The 21,360-nt window shown below is 42.7% G+C and overlaps 1 protein-coding gene and 1 long non-coding RNA gene across 2 annotated transcripts in view; both read right to left on the reverse strand.

The window, feature by feature from the left end:
• myripb (myosin VIIA and Rab interacting protein b) overlaps positions 1-21,360 on the reverse strand; it is a 145,337-nt gene that overhangs the window by 104,582 nt on the left and 19,395 nt on the right.
• Positions 2,801-3,299, reverse strand: LOC139531353 (uncharacterized). Its single transcript, XR_011666339.1, has 2 exons — positions 3,072-3,299; positions 2,801-2,969 (listed from the first exon to the last, which is right to left on the reverse strand). It is a non-coding gene; the product is annotated as an uncharacterized lncRNA (long non-coding RNA).

Below are 21,360 nucleotides of genomic sequence, written 5' to 3' on the forward strand. Positions count from 1 at the left end.
ATAACTTCTTAAAATTAAGCACATGAATCCGCTTTACAAGGGGCGTAGAGCCTAACTGGTATATATAAGCAGAGTGTGAGTTTCAAGTTTGGGGGAGATAATTTTTACCATAAAAATGCAGCTTTATAATAAAAGCATTACATGCATATTTGCATTTGCGGTTACTTTTGATAATGGTGTTTTCCGCTAATGAAACATTGGCACTTATAGCCTACTACCATGTGTGCATTGCTGCGCTTATAATGTGAAGAAATAGCCTAATAGTTAATCAACATTTTAAGCTAAATCTGTTCTGTCAGCCACATTGCATAAATTTTTTGGGGGGGAATGCTAGTGGTTGTATTCATTTGGGATCTATTGTATCCCAGACGGTTTGGAATATTTATTTCTCTCACAGAATAGAATAGGTCGACTTTGTTACTATGGGGGATAGTAGATTGACATAGGCTAGTGCTTTTGCTGTTTGTTAGGCCTACTCACCTTGTTGGCTGACGAAAAGTAATTGTGGACAGTTCATCCAATATCTTCAATATGCACCTCGGAATTGGAGGAGGAAGCGCGCAGTTACGTCCCTGATGTGTCTGTCTTCACTTGTAGCCTGTGAGAAAGACCCGATCACATGACAGAGAGCAGTGTGAGTGAGAGCCGTGTGAGTGAGAGACGGTTCAGATTGCGCAGCACACTCAGGGCTGAAAAAGGCATGGATTTGTTAAGGGTGCATTACAGCCACAAAGGGGATACATTATCAAGTGCTTGTCAAATTGTGAATGAGAGACTATTGGAGTGTGTACAGCCTGCGTAAAAAACAAAGCAGAGCTCATGCCTTTCAAGCAACTTTTTTTCAAATCATTAGTCTCATCATGCAGCCTTACATTGTATTAAAAATCAAAACATATAGCCCAACGTTTGTAGAAAAACGAAAGTTAAATGAATAACTCTAAATTAAGCATTTGGAATACCCATTTCTTTGAAAAGCACTCAAACAGAACCTAACATAAGGACAACTATCCGAGTATGCCATTCTGTTCTTCTGAAATAGACTACATTTTCTTCATAACATGCTTCTTTAGACCTGTCTAAAATAAATAATGGATGTATTGTGATGGTGTAGGCTATATTACATGGATTTATTAGACTGTGTGCGGAAGCCAGGAGATGCTAAATGTGTTTATGTTAATTAACGGTCAATTACCGTGAGACAGACAGTTATTTGCTTGACAATCACCGGCTGACGAAATTTCGCCACGGCCCTAGATGTGACTCACTTGATTCAGCAGCAATATTAGAAAACAGTCAGAGGCAGTGGTAGTTACACCTAGGGTGACATCAAACATCCTGAAAAGAAAGACAGATGTCACCTGTCCTTGACAATGTCTGCATCCCAAAAAGCACGCTATTCCCTATATAGTGCACTACTTTTGACCAGGGCCCCATAGGGACTAGGGAACAGGGTGCCATTTGGGACGCACACATTGTCTGTACACTCAGTATGGATACCACGCCCTTTACCACGGTTGAATAAGGATACTAGTACAACACATAAGGTCATCAGTAGCCAGCCAGGCAACGCAGGGTAAAATAACAAGGGGAGGGACTGTGGTGCACCACAGGGAGTGTGTTGGAGTTGAGTGGAAATTTGTGCCATGTAGCCTTTAGCCAGCCACACACACGCGCAAATCCAGTTAGCATTACACAATGGGCCAAGCTTGACATTCAGAGGAATGCAGACAACTGGAGCATAAGCTTAAATCACTGCAAGGCCACTATTTACTCCCAGACTATGTATCTTCTGTCTCTGAACTTTTCAGCTCTGAGCAGTAATATGCTATTATTTATACCTCCACCATGTTTTTCCAGAGGGAATTCAACATAGATGGTAAAAAGGTAAAATAACGATGTAAAGAGGGAATTCAATGTTAGGTATTTAAATTAAGATATTTCCGATTATTTGTTTTATGTTTTTGCCTTTTTTATATGCAGTTGAATTCGGAAGTTTACATACACTTAGGTTGGAGTCATTAAAACTCATTTTTCAACCACACACACATTTCTTGTTAACAAACTATAGTTTTGGCAAGTCGGTTAAGACATCTACTTTGTGCATGACAAGTATTTTTTCCAACAATTGTTTACAGACAGATTCACTATAATTCACTGTATCACAATTCCAGTTGGTCCGAAGTTTCCATACACTAAGTTGACTGTGCATTTAAACAGCTTGGAAAATGTCAGAAAATTAGGTCATGGCTTTAGAAACTTCTGATATGCTAATTGACATAATTTGAGTCAATTGGAGGTGTACCTGTGGATGTATTTCAAGGCCTACCTTGAAACTCAGCGCTTCTTTGCTTGACATCATGGGAAAATCAAAAGAAATCAGCCAAGACCTCAGAAAAAGAATGTAGACCTCCACAAGTCTGGATCATCCTTCGGAGCAATTTCCAAATGCCTGAAGGTACCATGTTCATCTGTACAAACAATAGTACGCACGTATAAACACCATGGGACCACGCAGCCGTCATACCGCTCAGGAAGGAGACGCGTTCTGTATCCTAGAGATGAACATACTTTGGTGCGAAAAGTGCAAATCAATCCCAGAACAACAGCAAAATACTTTGTGAAGATGCTGGAGGAAACAGGTACAAAAATATCTATATCCACAGTAAAACGAGTCCTATATCGACAAAACCTGAAAGGCCGCACAGCAAGGAAGAAGCCACTGCTCCAAAACCGACATAAAAAAGCCAGACTGTCACGGTTCTCTAAAGTAGAACCCAGAAGCAGACCAGGACAAGGAGAGTAAGACGAAGGTGAGTATTTATTTACAAGTTTAAATGTAGTGATAGAAAAATCCAAGTAGCGGAGCGGGCAGCGGAGGTGAGTTGATGGAATTGAGTAAGCAGATCCAAGGAAGTAACTGAAGTCACCGACGACCAGGTAGGGATCGGATGAGTGTTCCGGGTGAATGACTGTAGACAGAAAAAACGGAGGTAAGTTCAAGGCAAGCAAGACGTACAAAACAACAAAACAAACTCTATCAAACTGGAGGCTGATACGCTGGCACAACATACTGTTCATGGCTAACGATCCGGCAGGGAATGGATGTCAGGTCAGCGCTTATGAAGTGGAGGGGTGATGATCAGGACCAGGTGTGCAGATAGCTGATGGGATACAGGTGCGGGTACTCAGAGATCCTCCAACTAGCTACGTCGCCCGGCAACCAGACAGGGTGCGTTCCAGGACACCGGAAAAAACACTCCAGGACAGAACACAGGCAAAAACAGACTCAGGAAGCGGGATTCGTGACACAGACTATGGTTTGCAACTGCACATGGGGACAAAGATCATACTTTTTAGAGAAATGTCCTCTGGTCTGATGAAACAAAAATAGAACTGTTTGGCCATAATGATCATCGTTATGTTTGGAGGAAAAAGGGGGAGTCTTGCAAGCCAAAGAACACCATCCCAACCGTGAAGCACGGGGGTGGCAGCATCATGTTGTGGGGGTGCTTTGCTGCAGGAGGGACTGGTGCACTTCACAAAATAGATGGCATCATGAGGCAGGACAATGATGTGGATATATTGAAGCGACAACTCAAGACATCAGTCAGGAAGTTAAAGCTTGGTCGCAAATGGGTCTTCCAAATGGACAATGACCCCAAGCATACTTCCAAAGTTGTGGCAAAATGGCTTAAGGATAACAAAGTCAAGGTATTGGAGTGGTCATCACAAAGCCCTCACCTCAATCCTATAGAAAATTTGTGGGCAGAACTGAAAAAGTGTGTGAAAGCAAGGAGGCTTACAAACCTGACTCAGTTACACCAGCTCTGTCAGGAGGAATGGGCAAAAATTCACCCAACTTATTGTGGGAAGCTCGTGGAAGGCTACCCGAAACGTTTGACCCAAGTTAAACAATTTAAAGGCAATGCTACCAAATACTAATTGAGTGTATGTAAACTTCTGACCCACTGGGAATGTGATGACAGAAATAAAAGCTGAAATAAATAAATCATTCTCTCTACTATTATTCTGACATTTCACATTCTTAAAATAAAAGTGGTGATCATAACTGACCTAAGACAGGGAATTTTTACTAGGATTAAATGTCAGGAATTGTGAAAAACTAAGTTTAAATGTATCTGGCTGAGGTGTATGTAAACTTCCGACTTCAACTGTAAATATGTTTTATATTTTACTGGAAAAACAAGTGACAGTTTTGTAAATCTGGTGTGGTATTTCCCAGCTGTGCAGTCAGTGCTTCGACCCAAAATGACACCCTATTCCCTATTTAGTGCACTACTTTTGACCAGAGCCATATGAGAAAGAAAATAATACTATTGCATGTAATGTTCATCAATGGGACTTTGCCTCATAAGCGCGTATTACTTACAAAAGCAAATGTGAATTTGTTCAAAGCTTAGGCTTTAGTCAAACACACAGATGAAGGAAGAGGGGAGAACTGGAGGGGAGGCTGGGAGAGCCTCAGTCATTATTCATATGGACAGTATGAGGAACAAGCAGTAGCTTTTGAATATGAGTGTAGAAGCCCCTAGCAGGCTGGCTGGGTGGATGGATGGTGGTGTACTACTGCAGAGAGTAAATAAGCCCTACCAAAACCATCGCTTCTTATCAGGAGGAGAAATCATTACAAAGTATAATTTATCAGAACGGTTATGTCTTCGTATTTTCTTGAAAGTGGAATTACATTCTCCTTGCATACTTTTTTTCTTCTTGACTGACAGTATAATGTGTCTAGACCATAGTCTTGGCACAGACCACTTATATCTTGAACATCTCCCTTCTTGAAACCGTCACATTAAAAAAAAGTGTGTTCCTGTGAAGACAAAATAATGAACTATCATTGACAAACTGAAGAAAATCTCTTGATATCATAGAAAATGTAATAGTGATTCATCAAAACAATATCTGTAGCCGGGGGCTTTCAAAAAGATTGCTTTGAATGACATTATTCCTGACAACTCAATAAGCCTATCGTCGCTTTTTTTACATGAATTGAAAGCAGTAACTCCCCTCAAATCACTCTGAACATTCATGACTCTAGGAACTAGAACATGTATTCAAATTAGCTGCTGAAGTTTCGTAATTGCATGTTAGTTAATAGTAAAAATATGACAGTTATCCATTTACTGAACAGTTTCAATTTTGGAGATACAAGTTTCTCTTTTGACAGTAGTGCAATGCAAAGACATAGGGAAGATGGAGCCTAATGATGCAGTGTTCTACAATTACTGCACAGTTACTCTGTGACCCACAGCTCTGATGTCATGTCATTGTTAACAGAACTGGAGCCAATCGAAGCAACGCACTGAGCACATCACCTTCACAACGGCTTAATCACTAGCATGACAGGGTGAGCTAATTAATCTCTCTACCCCCTCCATCTCTCAACACCCCCCACCCGTGTTACCCTGGTGTACTCTGTTCTGTCAGCTAGCTCCGTGGTGTGTGTGTGTGTGTGTGTGTTTGTGCGTGCCACGGTGAAACCGTACAGTCTGAAACTAGAACTGTTCAGCTTCACTCACATAGTCGCAGCGGTGATGCTACATCAAACCCAGTCACTGTCTGTGTCACAAATGGCACCCTTGTCCCAATATAATGCATTACTTTCACCAGGGACCATAGGGAAGAGGTCAAACTTAGTGCACTATGTAAGTAAAATGGTACCATTAGGGGGGCGCAGAGCTACAGTACCAGTCAAAAGTTTGGACACACTTACTCATTCCAGGGTTTTTCTTTAGTTGGACTATTTTCTACATTGTAGAATAATAATGAAGACATCAAAACTATGACATAACTCTGTGAACTTATCCTGTGCAGCAGAGGTAACTCTGGGTCTTCCTTTCCTGTGGCGGTCCTCATGAGAGCCAGTTTGATTCCATATGTGTTATTTCATAGTTTTGATGTCTTCACTATTATTCTACAATGTAGAAAATAGTCAAAATAAAGAAAAACCCTTGAATGAGTAGATGTGTCCAAACTTTGGACTGGTACTGTAGTTATGGTGCAATTATACAACACGGCTTGCTCTTGGGATGTTCAACAATGTCTAGGCTATCGAAAGTCCACACCCCATTTTTCTGTTTCAAAGTGGATTTTTTTGTTATTGCTCTACACAAAATAATCCATAATGTCAAAGTGAAAAGAACATTCTACACATTTTTACAAATGAATACAAATGTAATATCTAAAATGTAGATCATTGCATAAGTATTCACCCCGTTTGTTTAGACAAGCCTAAATTAGTTCAGAAGTAAAATTTGGTTTAAAAATTTCAGATAATAAGTTGTATGGACTCAATCTGTGTGAAATAATAGCGGTTGACATGACTACCCCTTCCTCTGTCCCCCATACATACAAGATCTGTAAGGTCCCTGAATCTGTGCTTGAATTTTAAGCACAGATTCAACTACAAAGACCAGGGGGGTTTTCGAAAGCCTCATAAAGAAGGGCAGTGATTGGTAGATGGGTATCTATAATAAATCAGACATTGCATAGATCTTAAAGCATGGTCAAGTTAATAAATATGCTATGGATGATGTATTAAACCACCCAGACACATCGAAGATGCAGTCGTCCTTCTGAACTGAGCTGCAGGAGAGGACAGAAACAACATTGTAGTGACTCCACAATAATGGCCTAAATGACAGAGTGAAAAGAAGAATACAAATATTCAGAATGAAAATATTCCAAAACATGCATATGTATGCAACAAGGCACTAAAGTAATACTGCAAAAAAACACGGCAAAGGAATGCACTTTTTGGCCTAAAAGCAAAGCCTTGTTGGGGAAAATCCAACACATCACTGAGTAGCTGCCTCCGTATTCTCAAGCATGTTGGTGGCAGCATCATAGTATGGGTATGCTTGACATCGGTAAAGACTGGGGAGTTTTTCAGGATAAAAAGAAACGTGATGGAGCTAAGCACAGGCAAAATCCTAGAGGAAAACCTGCTTCAGTCTACTTTCCACTGGACACTGGGAGAGGAATTCACCTTTCAGCAGGACAACAACCTACAACACAAAGCCACATCTACACTGGAGTTGCTTACCAAGAATACAGTGAATGTTCCTGAGTAGCCAAGTTACAGTTTTGACTTAAATCTGCTCGGCAAGAAGAGATATCTATGGCTAAACTTTCTGTCTAGCCATGGTACCCAACATCTTGACAGAGCTTGAAGAATTTTGAAAATAATACTGTGCAAATATTACACGTGTGCAAAGCTCTTATGAGACTTACCCAAGAAGACTCACAGCTGTAATCGCAGCCAAAGGTGTTTCTAACATGCATCGACACCAGGTGCTGAATACTTATCTAATCAAGGTATATCAGGGTTTCATTTTCATTCCTCTTTTTTTCTCAAATAGAAATGTTCTTCCACTTTGACATTGCAGAATATTTTGGGTAGATGGTTGACAAAAGAACTGACAATTAAATAAATTTTAATCCCACTTTGTAAAGCAACAACATGAAAAAGAGTTCAAGGGGCTGTAGACTTTTTGTAGACACTGTATCAGGAAAACAGCCCGAGGGCCAGTCGGTTTGTGCTACCATACCAGCTCCTTGTCATGTTTGACTTGACATCAATGGAGTTGGCTAGAACACAAAACCGATCTGGCACACAAATCAGGCTACTAAAACATGGGTTAGGGAACGCTGTACAGTAATGACACTGGGGATTCTGAGTGGAAAGACTGATTAAAATACTGTACTTCACATTACCTCTAAATTGACTATTGTGAGTTTATGATGCCAAAATAGTATATATATAATAGGATGTCATTTCCTTCATTTCCAACCTCTCTGTTCCTCGGTTCTTCAATCAACAGGACACATAATGCCTCGGGCATAAACACACACAGAGCGCCTTGTGTACTGCGCCATGTCGGTGGTATAGCGTGTGTCCTCAGGAGGCTCAGCCTCGGTGGGTGGAGAAAGCTGATTCGTTTTCACAAAGACAGTCTCAGCCAGGAACCGCAAACTGTGTGAAAACTCTATTTTATTCGCCCGAATCCACGCACACGCACGCGCTTGGGAGGACCATGACATTAGGACTCATTCACTTTTCAGAAAGATGTTCCTGCCAAATCTCCCGACATGCTGTTTTCAGAGGCCTCGTTGATATTTGATGAGCGCAGTGCATTATGACTTTCAGCAAACGTCAATAAACGTCATCAAATGATGGAAGGAGAGAGACACCGTTGTTCGTTTGAGTGGGCTACCTTTTCCACAGAACACAATCGTGTTTCGTGTGTAAATAGTCAAGGTCAGTCACCCGCCACCATTTCTAATGTGTGGTGTTTACACTTGTTTTTTGGATCTAGACACACTCCCTCTGTTTTTTTGCACCACACTACATGTATGTCACGGCCACAGAAAACGCATAATGCATACGCCGTCGTACCACAATAATTCTAAATCACTTCAAGACAACACTAAAGCATAAACGAAGACTGAGAAATCCCCCCCCCCCCCACCCAAACATGTTCGTTTCCCTGTAATGATGGCCCATTCCAATAGAGGGTGCTGCCAAACTGTGTGAGATAACGACACAGATTTTTCAAACATTACAACTCAAATGACAGAGGACAAGAGAGCAGGTATTCCAACTACAAAGGACATGTCCACGTAAATAATAGACAAAGACTAAAACAAGAGTCTCGAGCAGCTTTGTTTTATGCTGGGTACTGGTTTAGCTGAGCAGAGAGAAATAGAGCTTTTTGGATCACTGGGTGTAATTAAAGACATGCTCCGGAGCTTTGGCGACTACTAAGTCTTTTTTAAACCTCCCGCGTTGGGCTGGATGTGTCAATGTGTAGTTCATACATGCATCATCTGTAAGCAGAAATACTGTTTCACCTCAGTTAGCCACAAAATCCCTAGTTTGAAAGCGACTGTTTTTCTGGAAGCTGTGCTGCGCCATTTTCCCTACATTCTTCCCCCCCCCCCCATGTGGGCCAGTCCCCTATCCATTTGAGTTCAACCAATGGGCTTCCGTCCCTCACCATTTGAGTGACAGCTACCAAGAACACACAACAGAACGAGAGAGAGACAACAATGACGTGGTGCACATATCTGCACATATGTGACATAGTACGCAATTTCCGGGGACCATTTTTGGCTTGTGGGCGCTACTTTCAGAAGTACTTGTTAAAGAGTATACAAAAGTATTGGATAATCTATTTGATGATTAGCCAAACACACACAGATGGAAAGGGAGAGAAAGAGAGAGAGCCAGAGAGCCAGAGAGCCAGAGAGCCAGAGAGCGAGAGAGCGAGAGAGAGGGCGAGAGAGAGAGAGAGCGAGCGAGAGAGAGAGAGAGACTGTCCTCTATTAAGCTGTTCAGTGGAGGGTAGCTTTATTAAATCATTACCACAGTCAATGTGGAAGAAGAAGTACAATATGTTTCTTTGGATAATGACTCCTGAGAAAATATCACAGAACTTGATGATACAGCTGATGCTTACATTTCTACACATGCACACTGCATTTACCCACAATCGCACACGCACACACGCATACGCACGCACACACACACACAGTATACAGGTGAAAGGCAGACGCAGAGCCTGAATGTTGACAGGGAGTGAGATAAATCCGTGGGGCCAGCAGGGGAGTCCTAACCTGACAACCTGGACAACAGTGCTCTCTATGGGCTTTACAGAACAAGGTCGTCCCACCTCCAACCTGGCAACCCATGGATGAACTACGACAGAAAACAATATGGCAACCCACTGATGAACTATGACAGGCTAACAGTGAGTTACTTCTGGCAACCCACTGATGAACTATGACAGGTTAACAGTGAGTTACTTCTGGAAACCCACTGATGAACTATGACAGGTTAACAGTGAGTTACTTCTGGAAACCCACTGATGAACTATGACAGGTTAACAGTGAGTTACTTCTGGCAACCCACTGATGAACTATGACAGGCTAACAGTGAGTTACTTCTGGAAACCCACTGATGAACTATGACAGGTTAACAGTGAGTTACTTCTGGCAACCCACTGATGAACTATGACAGGTTAACAGTGAGTTACTTCTGGAAACCCACTGATGAACTATGACAGGCTAACAGTGAGTTACTTCTGACAACCCACTGATGAACTATGACAGGTTAACAGTGAGTTACTTCTGACAACCCACTGATGAACTATGACAGGTTAACAGTGAGTTACTTCTGGAAACCCACTGATGAACTATGACAGGCTAACAGTGAGTTACTTCTGACAACCCACTGATGAACTATGACAGGTTAACAGTGAGTTACTTCTGGAAACCCACTGATGAACTATGACAGGTTAACAGTGAGTTACTTCTGGAAACCCACTGATGAACTATGACAGGCTAACAGTGAGTTACTTCTGACAACCCACTGATGAACTATGACAGGTTAACAGTGAGTTACTTCTGGAAACCCACTGATGAACTATGACAGGTTAACAGTGAGTTACTTCTGGAAACCCACTGATGAACTATGACAGGTTAACAGTGAGTTACTTCTGGCAACCCACTGATGAACTATGACAGGTTAACAGTGAGTTACTTCTGGAAACCCACTGATGAACTATGACAGGTTAACAGTGAGTTACTTCTGGAAACCCACTGATGAACTATGACAGGTTAACAGTGAGTTACTTCTGGCAACCCACTGATGAACTATGACAGGTTAACAGTGAGTTACTTCTGGAAACCCACTGATGAACTATGACAGGCTAACAGTGAGTTACTTCTGGCAACCCACTGATGAACTATGACAGGCTAACAGTGAGTTACTTCTGGAAACCCACTGATGAACTATGACAGGTTAACAGTGAGTTAATTCTGGAAACCCACTGATGAACTATGACAGGCTAACAGTGAGTTACTTCTGGAAACCCACTGATGAACTATGACAGGTTAACAGTGAGTTACTTCTGGCAACCCACTGATGAACTATGACAGGTTAACAGTGAGTTACTTCTGGAAACCCACTGATGAACTATGACAGGCTAACAGTGAGTTACTTCTGACAACCCACTGATGAACTATGACAGGTTAACAGTAAGTTACTTCTGGAAACCCACTGATGAACTATGACAGGCTAACAGTGAGTTACTTCTGGAAACCCACTGATGAACTATGACAGGCTAACAGTGAGTTACTTCTGGAAACCCACTGATGAACTATGACAGGCTAACAGTAAGTTACTTCTGGCAACCCACTGATGAACTATGACAGGCTAACAGTAAGTTACTTCTGGCAACCCACTGATGAACTATGACAGGTTAACAGTGAGTTACTTCTGGCAACCCACTGATGAACTATGACAGGCTAACAGTGAGTTACTTCTGGAAACCCACTGATGAACTATGACAGGTTAACAGTGAGTTACTTCTGGCAACCCACTGATGAACTATGACAGGCTAACAGTGAGTTAATTCTGGCAACCCACTGATGAACTATGACAGGCTAACAGTGAGTTACTTCTGGCAACCCACTGATGAACTATGACAGGTTAACAGTGAGTTACTTCTGGAAACCCACTGATGAACTATGACAGGCTAACAGTGAGTTACTTCTGGCAACCCACTGATGAAATGTAGTTTATGAAAGTTCAAATCAGGATGGCTGGTCTGAATGCTCGTTCATCAAGTAAACTGTTGGATTCGACATTGAGATATTAAATAAACGATAGGGAAGGAGAAAGAGACTGGGTCTCTGTAGAAAGACAGATAGCTGTGGAATGTGTTGGAATGTGTTGGGGGAAGGGAGTAGAGCAACAGTTGAGATAGGGGAGACAGATGGACATCTGTGGATTAGTGGAAGGAGGGGTTGAGGTCAGGAGGTGAGGTCAGTTCCCATTAAGGGAGTAATCAGGGTTTAGTATCTGGTTACCTTCTTCCTGTTGAGCTTGAGATGTAAGGATTGGAGAGAAGGGGGAGTGTCTTAAGTGGGATATAAATATCTGGATGGGACAAATGTTGGGTTGTCTAATTACAGCTGTACAGAACCGTTGGGAAGAATTAAACTTGGTTAAAGCTTCTCTATCGTCCGTGAGTTATTTACTCTGAAAAATAAGAACCTAACAAAACAGAACATAATTCCCTTTGTTTTCTATCATACGGGCATGGTGGGAATCAATACAAACAGATCAGCGACTTGCTTCTTCTCCTCTCTCCTATTAGCCATGCGCGGAATGTCATTCACCTATTTAACTTAGAGCCTATAAGCACAATAATACATTCCTCATGCTTGCCGTTCAACATTATGGGCTCACTCGTCCTCTCTCTCAACCAATGGTTAACCTCTCAACCTCTCTCTTAACCAACGGGTGTTAATCTTGGGACGTATTTACATGTCAACTTACCCCATGTTCTCGCACTTGCTGTTTTTCAGCAACAGTTGTCAAAAACCACCCACCTCCCCACCACCAGCAGCATGATAACCTTAAGGCCTGCCATTGGAACTCCTTTCCCCAAGCAGGGGGGGGTTTCGATGCCAGCTGCCCGGCACAGGGATACCTGTCATCAGTATCTGGCGCCGAGGAGCATTCCTCTGTGACGAAGCCATACCTCAAACTATGAATACTATTCCATATTGCATTCTGTCTCTGTTGTTCATTCAGTTAGGCCTGTACTCGATTGAACTATGACAGACCAACTGCGCTGCCTTTACAATCTGGTAACCCACTGATGAACTACGACAGACCCCTTACAGAAAATCCAACGGTGGGAAAATCACAGGATTTCACGTTACATATTTAAATTCACGTGCAGCAATCTGGTAACCCACTCATGATCTATGACAAACCCACAGATAAATCCATCTCTCTGGCAATGTTATCAAGCACTATAATCCACAGTAGTCCCTGGCAACCCTTTGTTTGGAAGTCCAGGAGGGCACTAGCAAACACCATTAACATATTTTGTGAAGTAACTCATAACCTGGCAACCCTGTAACGCACCGTTCAAACCCCCAAAGCACACACAGAGCACTGTATTAAAGTACCATCCGTGTCCACTGAAAAAGTGAATCTGACAACCATATCATCTTAACACTGCTACATTTCACTTGTATCCTGCTGCAGACCAGTCTCATAATACCTGGTTACCTGGGATAAAAGTGATTTATTCTCAGGATGGAAAATTTGTAAAATACCGGGAAAATATTCAACCATAGTATCAACAATGGTCCAACCACCCAAAGGACATCCAGCCAACTTGACACAACTGTGGGAAGCATTGGAGTCAACATGGCCCAGCATCCCTGTGGAACACTTTCAGCACCATGTAGAGTTCATGCCCCAACGAATTGAGGCTGTTCTGAGTGCAAAATAGGGGGGGTGTAACTCAATATTAGGAAGATGTTCCTAATGTTTGGTATACTCAGTGTATATAGTTCCCTAATTTTGCCCAGGGGCCATTTGGGATGAAGACTTTGGAAGACATGCAGTACCGTTTTGCTCGCAGACAAAATTGAAGTTGCCAACTTGATATCAGTGCATCCATCCCAAGCACGAATGAACAATTGTGCGAGTAGAAGCACACGCACACACACTTTAATATGTTGTGCATTTACCACACCACTCCCCCCTGGCTCTCAGCCAATGAGATGCCTTCGTCAGAGTGCCAGACCAGGCCCCAAAGCGCCAAATAACTAATTCATGAGTCATAGGACGCGGCAGGGTAGCCTAGGTTAGAGCGTTGGACTAGTAACCAAAAGGTTGCAAGTGCAAATCCACGAGCTGACAAGGTACAAATCTGTCATTCTGCCCCTGAACAGGCAGTTAACCAACTGTTCCTAAGCCGTCATTGAAAATAAGAATTTGTTCTTAACTGACTTGCCTAGTTAAATAACTGTAAAATAAAAATATCCTCTATAGTCCCAAATGGAACTCTAGCCTCTATAACAGGTACTATTTTTGACCAAGGTCCATAGGGCTCTGGTCAAAGGTAGTGCACTTCCTCTACATCCTGTATCAACCTGCTACCGGACCTCTCTCAAGTCAGCAGAAGAGCTAAAGGAAAATCAAAATCGTAGGATTGATCTGACGCAAGCAAGGCCACGGCAAAATACAGCTAATTTGTAGCAATGACTGTGAAACTAATGGTGTGGTTAGTGGGAGTGAGCCGAGGGCCCGGGGCGCTGCCTCATGTTAAAGACCTAAGCCAGCTAAATTTGGGAGGGACATTGATTCTCATTTTCCCCTCCGTTGGGTACAGTTAATGGGGGATCAGGTGGAAGGGAGGTGTGGGAACGCTGATCAATATCTCCCCCAGGACTAACCCTCATTCCACCAGTCATTCCAGACCCACTTCCATCTCTACCGCTCTCTCTCCCTCCTATTTTTACTTTTTTCCCCCTCGCTCTCTCTTCCCTTTTTCCATCTCCTTCCTTCCCTCACTCTTTCATCATTTCTCTCACTCCATCTCCCTCCTCCCTCCCTCACTCCATCTCCACCCCTCTCCTCCGCCTCTCTATTATCTTTCTGTCTGTATATAAACCCTATCTACAAAAGCTCCCTGTGTGTGTGTGTTTGTGTGTGTGTACGGGCTGCGTGTGTGTGTTATAGTGTGTGATCCTGACAGTGACCATACTGTATCTGACGGCTCCTCTCTCCCTCCTCCAGTTATTTTAATGTGCAGTAATGGGGTTGCTGCTCCAGACATTGACCCGGCTCAACCCAGAGATGGCGGGAGCAAGCGACCTCATAACACTGGTCTGCATCTCAACACACTATCTCTGTATAGCAACATATGCCCAGATAAGATACGCAGCTCACTCGCAACACAACAGACAAACAGCTGGCCTTTCTATTCTCCGTTACAGGCTTCTCCAGTTAACGCGGCTTATGCCGTTACGCAGCTTTCAAAGGAAAGTAATTTAGTGCTCCGACACTTTTGTGATGGAAAAGCTTGTAAGTTGAGTTTCCACCAAACTGAACGATGGCTGATTCTTTTGCTCAGACTACTTCCGAGGAGAATGATTGCCATGGAAGGGACAGGCATGTCATTGTCACAGTGGCTGCATCCCAATCGTCACACATTTTGGGGAAAAGTAGTGCACTGCATTGGGAATAAGGTGCGATTTGGGACGGAGCCCCTTCACCTGAATTAAAGCTGTTTAGAATTCTGACGCAGCCCATCTGGCTCTGCTTAGCCTGCTTTACGAGACAGGCGGTAGGATAACCAACTGGATTCTGACATGTACGATGTAGCGGAGTAGATGAGGACTGCAGAGAGTGAAAGAGAGGAGAGGACGAGAGAGAGAAGAGGAGGAGGAAGAGAGCGAGACAGAGACAGATGGAAAGATAAACGGCTGTTTCTCATATGTTGTCAATGAGGGGCGAGTGCCTCAGATGCTGCCTGAGCTACCGTGATTATTACATAGGCTGTTCTCACGCCACATCTGCTGCAGCCGCAGCGAGGGGGAAAAAGGGAGAGGAAAAGAGAAGAGAGAGAGAGAGACTGAAATAGAGAAAGACAGAAAGAGCGCGAGAGAGAGACAAAAAGAGCGGGAGCGAGAGAGTGCGAGAGAGCGGTGTGTGTGCGCATTTGTCTCACACACCACTACTGTACAGAGAAATCTCCTGTCTAATTTGAGCTGAGGGGAGCAGTGTATCTCCACGGGGAGTAGGGTTATACACAGGCAATGCATACTATTTGTAGTGTTCAGACCTGGGTTCAAATACTATTCGATATTATTTCAAATACTTTATCTGTGCGCGATTGAGCTTGCCTGGCTTAATGGACCAATAGATTAGTCTAAAAACCGCAAACCCCGCCCACCTGCCACTCCAGGCAGGCTAGAGCAAATGTTTAGAATATTTCAAATAGTATTTGAACCCAAGATTGGAAGTGTTCAAAATGTAGTCTCAACCTATTGAGAATGTATGGCTGACACAACGACTCTCCATCCAGGGTGTATTGTGAAGAAAGGATGAAGGATGTGGGTGTTCCCGGGATGAATAATTCTCTCTCAGCAGAAAGACAGGACAGCTCTCCACAACATCTGTCATCTTTCTCTTGTCTGTCATCATGATCCATCTACAGCTATTAGTCTCTCTCTCTTCCCCCTGCTTCTATCTGTCTTCTCTCCTCTGTCACTGCAGTCCCTCCCTCCTTACTCAGATGTTTGGCTTGTGTCCCAAATGAAGAGAGAACAGGGTGCCATTTGGGATGCAGGCCTTGGTGGTGATGGTGATGGTGAGATATAGAAGCCAATCCTGGGAAATATCCCCGTAACAAGCAATTTGTTATGGATGGCTGCAGCTTTGTGGTGTAACTCAACCCACTGCCAGTGTGTGTGTGTGTGTGTGTGTGTGTGTGTGTGTGTGTGTGTGTGTGTGTGTGTGTGTGTGTGTGTGTGTGTGTGTGCGTGTGTGTGTGTGCGTGTGTCAGTCATCGCTGGGAAGGGATCCACACAGCACACAACAGCCACTAGTCCAATTATTTACTGCATCATGGCGTCTGAGTGGGAGTTGATTGAAAACGCCACGGCCTAAAGTTACCGTCGTTGCTACCGATTTCTGATGACTAGGCTTTAAAGAATATTTCTCTTCTCACTGCAGATATTTAGCTCGCTTTGGATTTGGTTTCAAATTTGGTTTCTCTCTCTCCGTCTCATTTTCCTCTCCACCCCTTCTCTTCAGCTAGAGGCTTAGCTCTGTTCTGGGGGGCATGGGCTTTAGAGTGTTAATACCTTCCTACTGCCGTAGCCTCTCACAGCTTCACTTCACTTTACTTTAACTCACTCTACCAACGACCAAACCCATTACAATTTCCCCTGCCTTTACCTCAGGAGTTTGTCGCCACACAGTAAAGCTCAGCCATTGGAAACACAGGGTGTGTCCCAGATGGAACCCTAGTCCCTATTTAATGCACTACTTTTGACTGGTCAAGTGCACTATGTACTGTAGGGAATAGGGTGCCAGTTTGGACGCACCCGTAGCCGTAAACAGATACTGTCCAGTGCAAGAGAGTACGCTAGCTAACTGCGCTCTCAGCTGAAGTAGTGCTCGGGCTGAAGAGCTCTCACAGGAAATGCAGAACCTAATTGATTGTCTAAAACCCAAGGCATGCAAATCTCAGAGCCAGCCATGCAGTGCATGTTTGAGTGGCTAAGAGATGGAACGAAGCAGAGAGGAAATGATCAAAACAACAGCTGGGATTTCGAAAAGCCCCAGAATTCAACAAGCTGGCTGTAGCACACGGTTGATCAAAAAACTGTCCATTCATTTCCTTATAATTCTCTCTAGACTACACCTCTCATTTTCCTCCTCCTCTCACTCTCTCACTCTCTGTCTGTTTAGGATGCAGTGGTTGCTGGCAGAGAGGATATTGTTATGCCTATAGTGTGCAACGGCAAACAACACCCCAAGAGAGGAACTAGACAGTAACAGACGGAGACAAAACGTTACTTGCATGAAGAGGTGAGGTTATAGTCTGTGAGAGATGTGCAGCACATCAAAAGTATGGGAAGGGCTTAAGGTTGCACAATTCCCAAAATTCCCAGGTTTTCCATAAATCCTGGTTGGCAGATTTTTGGAAATCTTGCTTATTCCCCCGATTCCAGGAATATTCCAACTGGGATTTCTGGAAAACCTTTTGGGAAATTTACCGGAATTGTGCAACCATGGGGGGGGGCTATTTAGCTCTGAAAGCAAACCATGCGCAGGGGCGGCAGGTAGCATAGTAGTTAGAGCGTTGGACTTGTAACCGAAAGGTTGCCAGATCAAATCCCCGAGCTGACAAGGTAAAAATCTGTCGTTCTGGCCCTGAACAAGGCAGTTAACCCACTGTTCCTAGGCTGTCATTGAAAATAAGAATTTGTTCTTAACTGACTTGTCTAGTTAAATAAAGGTAAAAGAAGCAGAGAGACTTTTTTATAATACCTCCCAGATAGAATGCACTTCAACTCCAACTCACCTCGACAGACTTACACAAACTCTTACTCATGCACCTGTCCTGTAACATTAACCATGATGAATCTTCAGCCAACTGCAATCAAAACAGAGACAGCAGAAAAAAAAACTCTTGAGCTCAAGCCGAGCATTGTCTCATTGTGTTTGAAGTAAGCCCAAGTCCTCCTCTCTCCCGTCTTTTCTCTCCTCTCTTCGCCTATCTGGCTGGATCCAGATCCTGCAGGGAGCTTTCGACTATATCTATGTCCAAAATGGCACCCTCGGCCTATTTCCTATCTAGTGCCCTAAGGCGCTATACGGAGATGGTCAAAAGTAGTGCAGCATATAGGGAACAGCGTGACATTTGGGACGCAAGCCTTAGACTATCACACACTCTACACTAAACCCCCCAAAAGCCACTCCAAACCCAGGATAATGAACCATGTCAAATCACTTGAACCTCTCGGCGGAGGCTAATACTGACGGGGAAATATCGCAAACCCCCCATTAATCCAGGAGCCGTGAAGTTCAATTTTAATGAAACCGTTAATTCTATATTAGAGAGCCTGGCTACTGTCTGTCGGTGTGCATCCCAAATGGCACCCTATTCCCTATGTAGTGCACTACATAGGGAATAGGATGCCATTTGGGATGCACACAGACAAGACAGTAGCCAGGCTCTCCCTGTCTGAATCATCAATCCCCACTATGGATCAGTCTCTCAGATCTGGACAGGATACACACACACACACCACTCAGTTACTCTCCAGCTGCCATTGATCCATCCACCCATGCAAGGCAAGCTCATTTCATATAGAAATAACAGTTTCATTACAATTGAACTTCAAGGCTCCTGGATTAATGGGTATATTCCAGTCAGTATTAGCCACCACCGAGAGGTTCAAGTGATATGACATGGCTCATTATCTCTCTGTCTCTCAATTCAAATTCAATTTCAATTTAAGGGGCTTTATTGGCTTGGGAAACATATGTTTACATTGCCAAAGCAAGTGAAATAGATAATGAAATTAACAGAAAATATTACACTCACAAAAGTTCCAACATAATAAAGACATTTAAAATGTCATATTATGTCTATATACACTGTTGTAATGATGTGCAAATAGTTAAAGTACAAAAGGGAAAATAAATAAACATAAATATAGATTGTATTTACAATGGTGTTTGTTCTTCACTGGTTGCCATTTTCTTTTGGCAACAGGTCACAAATCTTGCTGCTGTGATTGCACACTGTGGTATTTCACCCAATATATATGGGAGTTTATCAAAATTGGATTTGTTTTCAAATTCTTTGTGGGTCTGTGTAATCAGAGGGAAATAGGTGTTTCTAATATGGTCATACATTTGGCAGAAAGTTAGGAAGTGTAGCTCAGTTTCCACCTCATTTTGTGGGCAGTGTGCACATAGTCTGTCTTCTCTTGAGAGCCAGGTCTGTACATAGTCGAAGCCTTCCTTAATTTTGGGTCAGTCACAGTAGTCAGGTATTCTGCCACTGTGTACTCTCTGTTTAGGGCCAAATAGCATTCTAGTTTGCTCAGTTTCTTTGTAAATTCTTTCCAAATTCTTTCTCTCTCTCTCCCTTCATCCCCCCTCTCTCTCCTATTGATCATTAGTGTTATCCATGGCTGCTGAGCTAAGAGTGGAGAGAGATGAGAAGAGCAAAGCTGTCCCAGTCCGGTCAGTCTGAGTGAGTGGTGTAGGAGACAGAGACGGCCCCAAGTGGCACCCTATTTCCTTTGTAGTACACTATAAAGGAAATCGGGATCCACTTGAGATCCTGTCTCTGTCTCCTACACCAGTCACACAGACTGACCGGACTGGGTCAGCTTTGCTCTTCTCATCTCCCTCCACTCTTAGCTCAGCAGCCATGGATAACACTAATGACCAATAGGGGAAGAAAAGGAGGGAGAGAAAGAGAGACACAGAAAGAGAAAGCGAATGAGAGAGAGATGGAGCCTTACAACAACAAAGAAACATGATTTAACGTGGTTTTTGGAACACTTCGTTATGAAACACACACTGCTTTTATTTTTTATCAATTATTTTAAAATCTTAGTTCCAATAGTTTATATTTTTTTCTCAGAGGTTGTCAGTTGGATAGGCTCTCTGCAAGGTTTTGTATAGCTTACCTATTATATGAATATCCTTTTCTGAATCAAATTGGATTCCCTCAAGATTGTTCTGATGTCCAAAAGATTTCAAATCTAAATTCTGTGATATAAAACTTTTAAGTTGGATGTATCTGAAAATATCTACATTGCTCAATCCAAAACCGTTTTTTAAAGCTGTCATGGAACTAAATGTATTTCCTATTACCACTGCTCCCGAGTGGCGCAGCGGTCTAAGGCACTGCATCTCAGTGCAAGAGGCGTCACTACAGTCCCTGGTTGGAATCCAGGCTGTATCACATCCGGCCGTGAATGGGAGTCCCATAGGGCGGCGCACAATTGGCCCAGCGTCGTCCGGGTTTGGCTGGGGTAGGCCTTCATTGTAAATAATTTATTCTTAACTGACTTCCCTAGTAAAAGGTTAAAAAATATATATTTGTATTACCAAGTCATTTACGGTTTCTATGCTTTTAGTTTTCCATGTGGACCAATCTATTGATGAATTTTGAAAAGTTATCCAAGGTTTGTTCCGTAAGGTTGTGTTTCCAGGAAGTGATATTGGTTCTTCAAGAAAACTAAAAATGTTCTTCCATAATGTTATGGTGCTCTTAACTATGATGTAATGAATGTTCTTGGCTTTATCTTTTGAAAATAAGCATGTAACATCTTCAATAGGTACCCATTATTCCTCTTTAGTGCATTTAACTATATGTCGCAAGTAAAGCCTTGAGTAGCGAGTTGATACAATTCCAAGTCTGGAAGGTCAAAACCTTAGGAAGATGTAAAAATGTCCTTTTTATTCTATGAATTTTATTTGCCCATATAAAGTCTTATGACAGAGTATACTTTTTTAAAGAATGTCTTCGGTGGGGTAATTGGTATTACCGATAATAAATACAAAAACTTTAGGAGCCATGCCATTCTTAAGAGGTTTATTCTACCTGTAATATGTATGGGAAGTTTATTCAATTTAATTAAAGTTATCTTTATATATTTGTTGTTTGTTGTCACTTATTAAGCATCCTAAGTATTTCATGTTTTTTATGGCCCACTTAAAGGATTGCTATAGATGGTGAGTTATTCTGTTTCTTTTTCCAATTGCCATTATTTCGTTTTTTTCCACGTAAATTTTATATCATGAGATTTTAGAGTATTCTGAAAATATTTGTAACAAAGGAGGCATTGAGTTTTCAATATTAGTCAGGTATATCAGGTGTCATGACCGTCCTGTGAGGATCAGAATGGTTCAGATCAGACTGGCGGGGGATGACAGTAACCAGGTCTCTCTCGCCCACAGCGCGGGGGGGGGGGGGGGGGCTGCTCGAC

This window comes from Salvelinus alpinus, chromosome 10 (assembly GCF_045679555.1).
Source record: "Salvelinus alpinus chromosome 10, SLU_Salpinus.1, whole genome shotgun sequence".
NCBI lineage: Eukaryota > Metazoa > Chordata > Actinopteri > Salmoniformes > Salmonidae > Salvelinus > Salvelinus alpinus.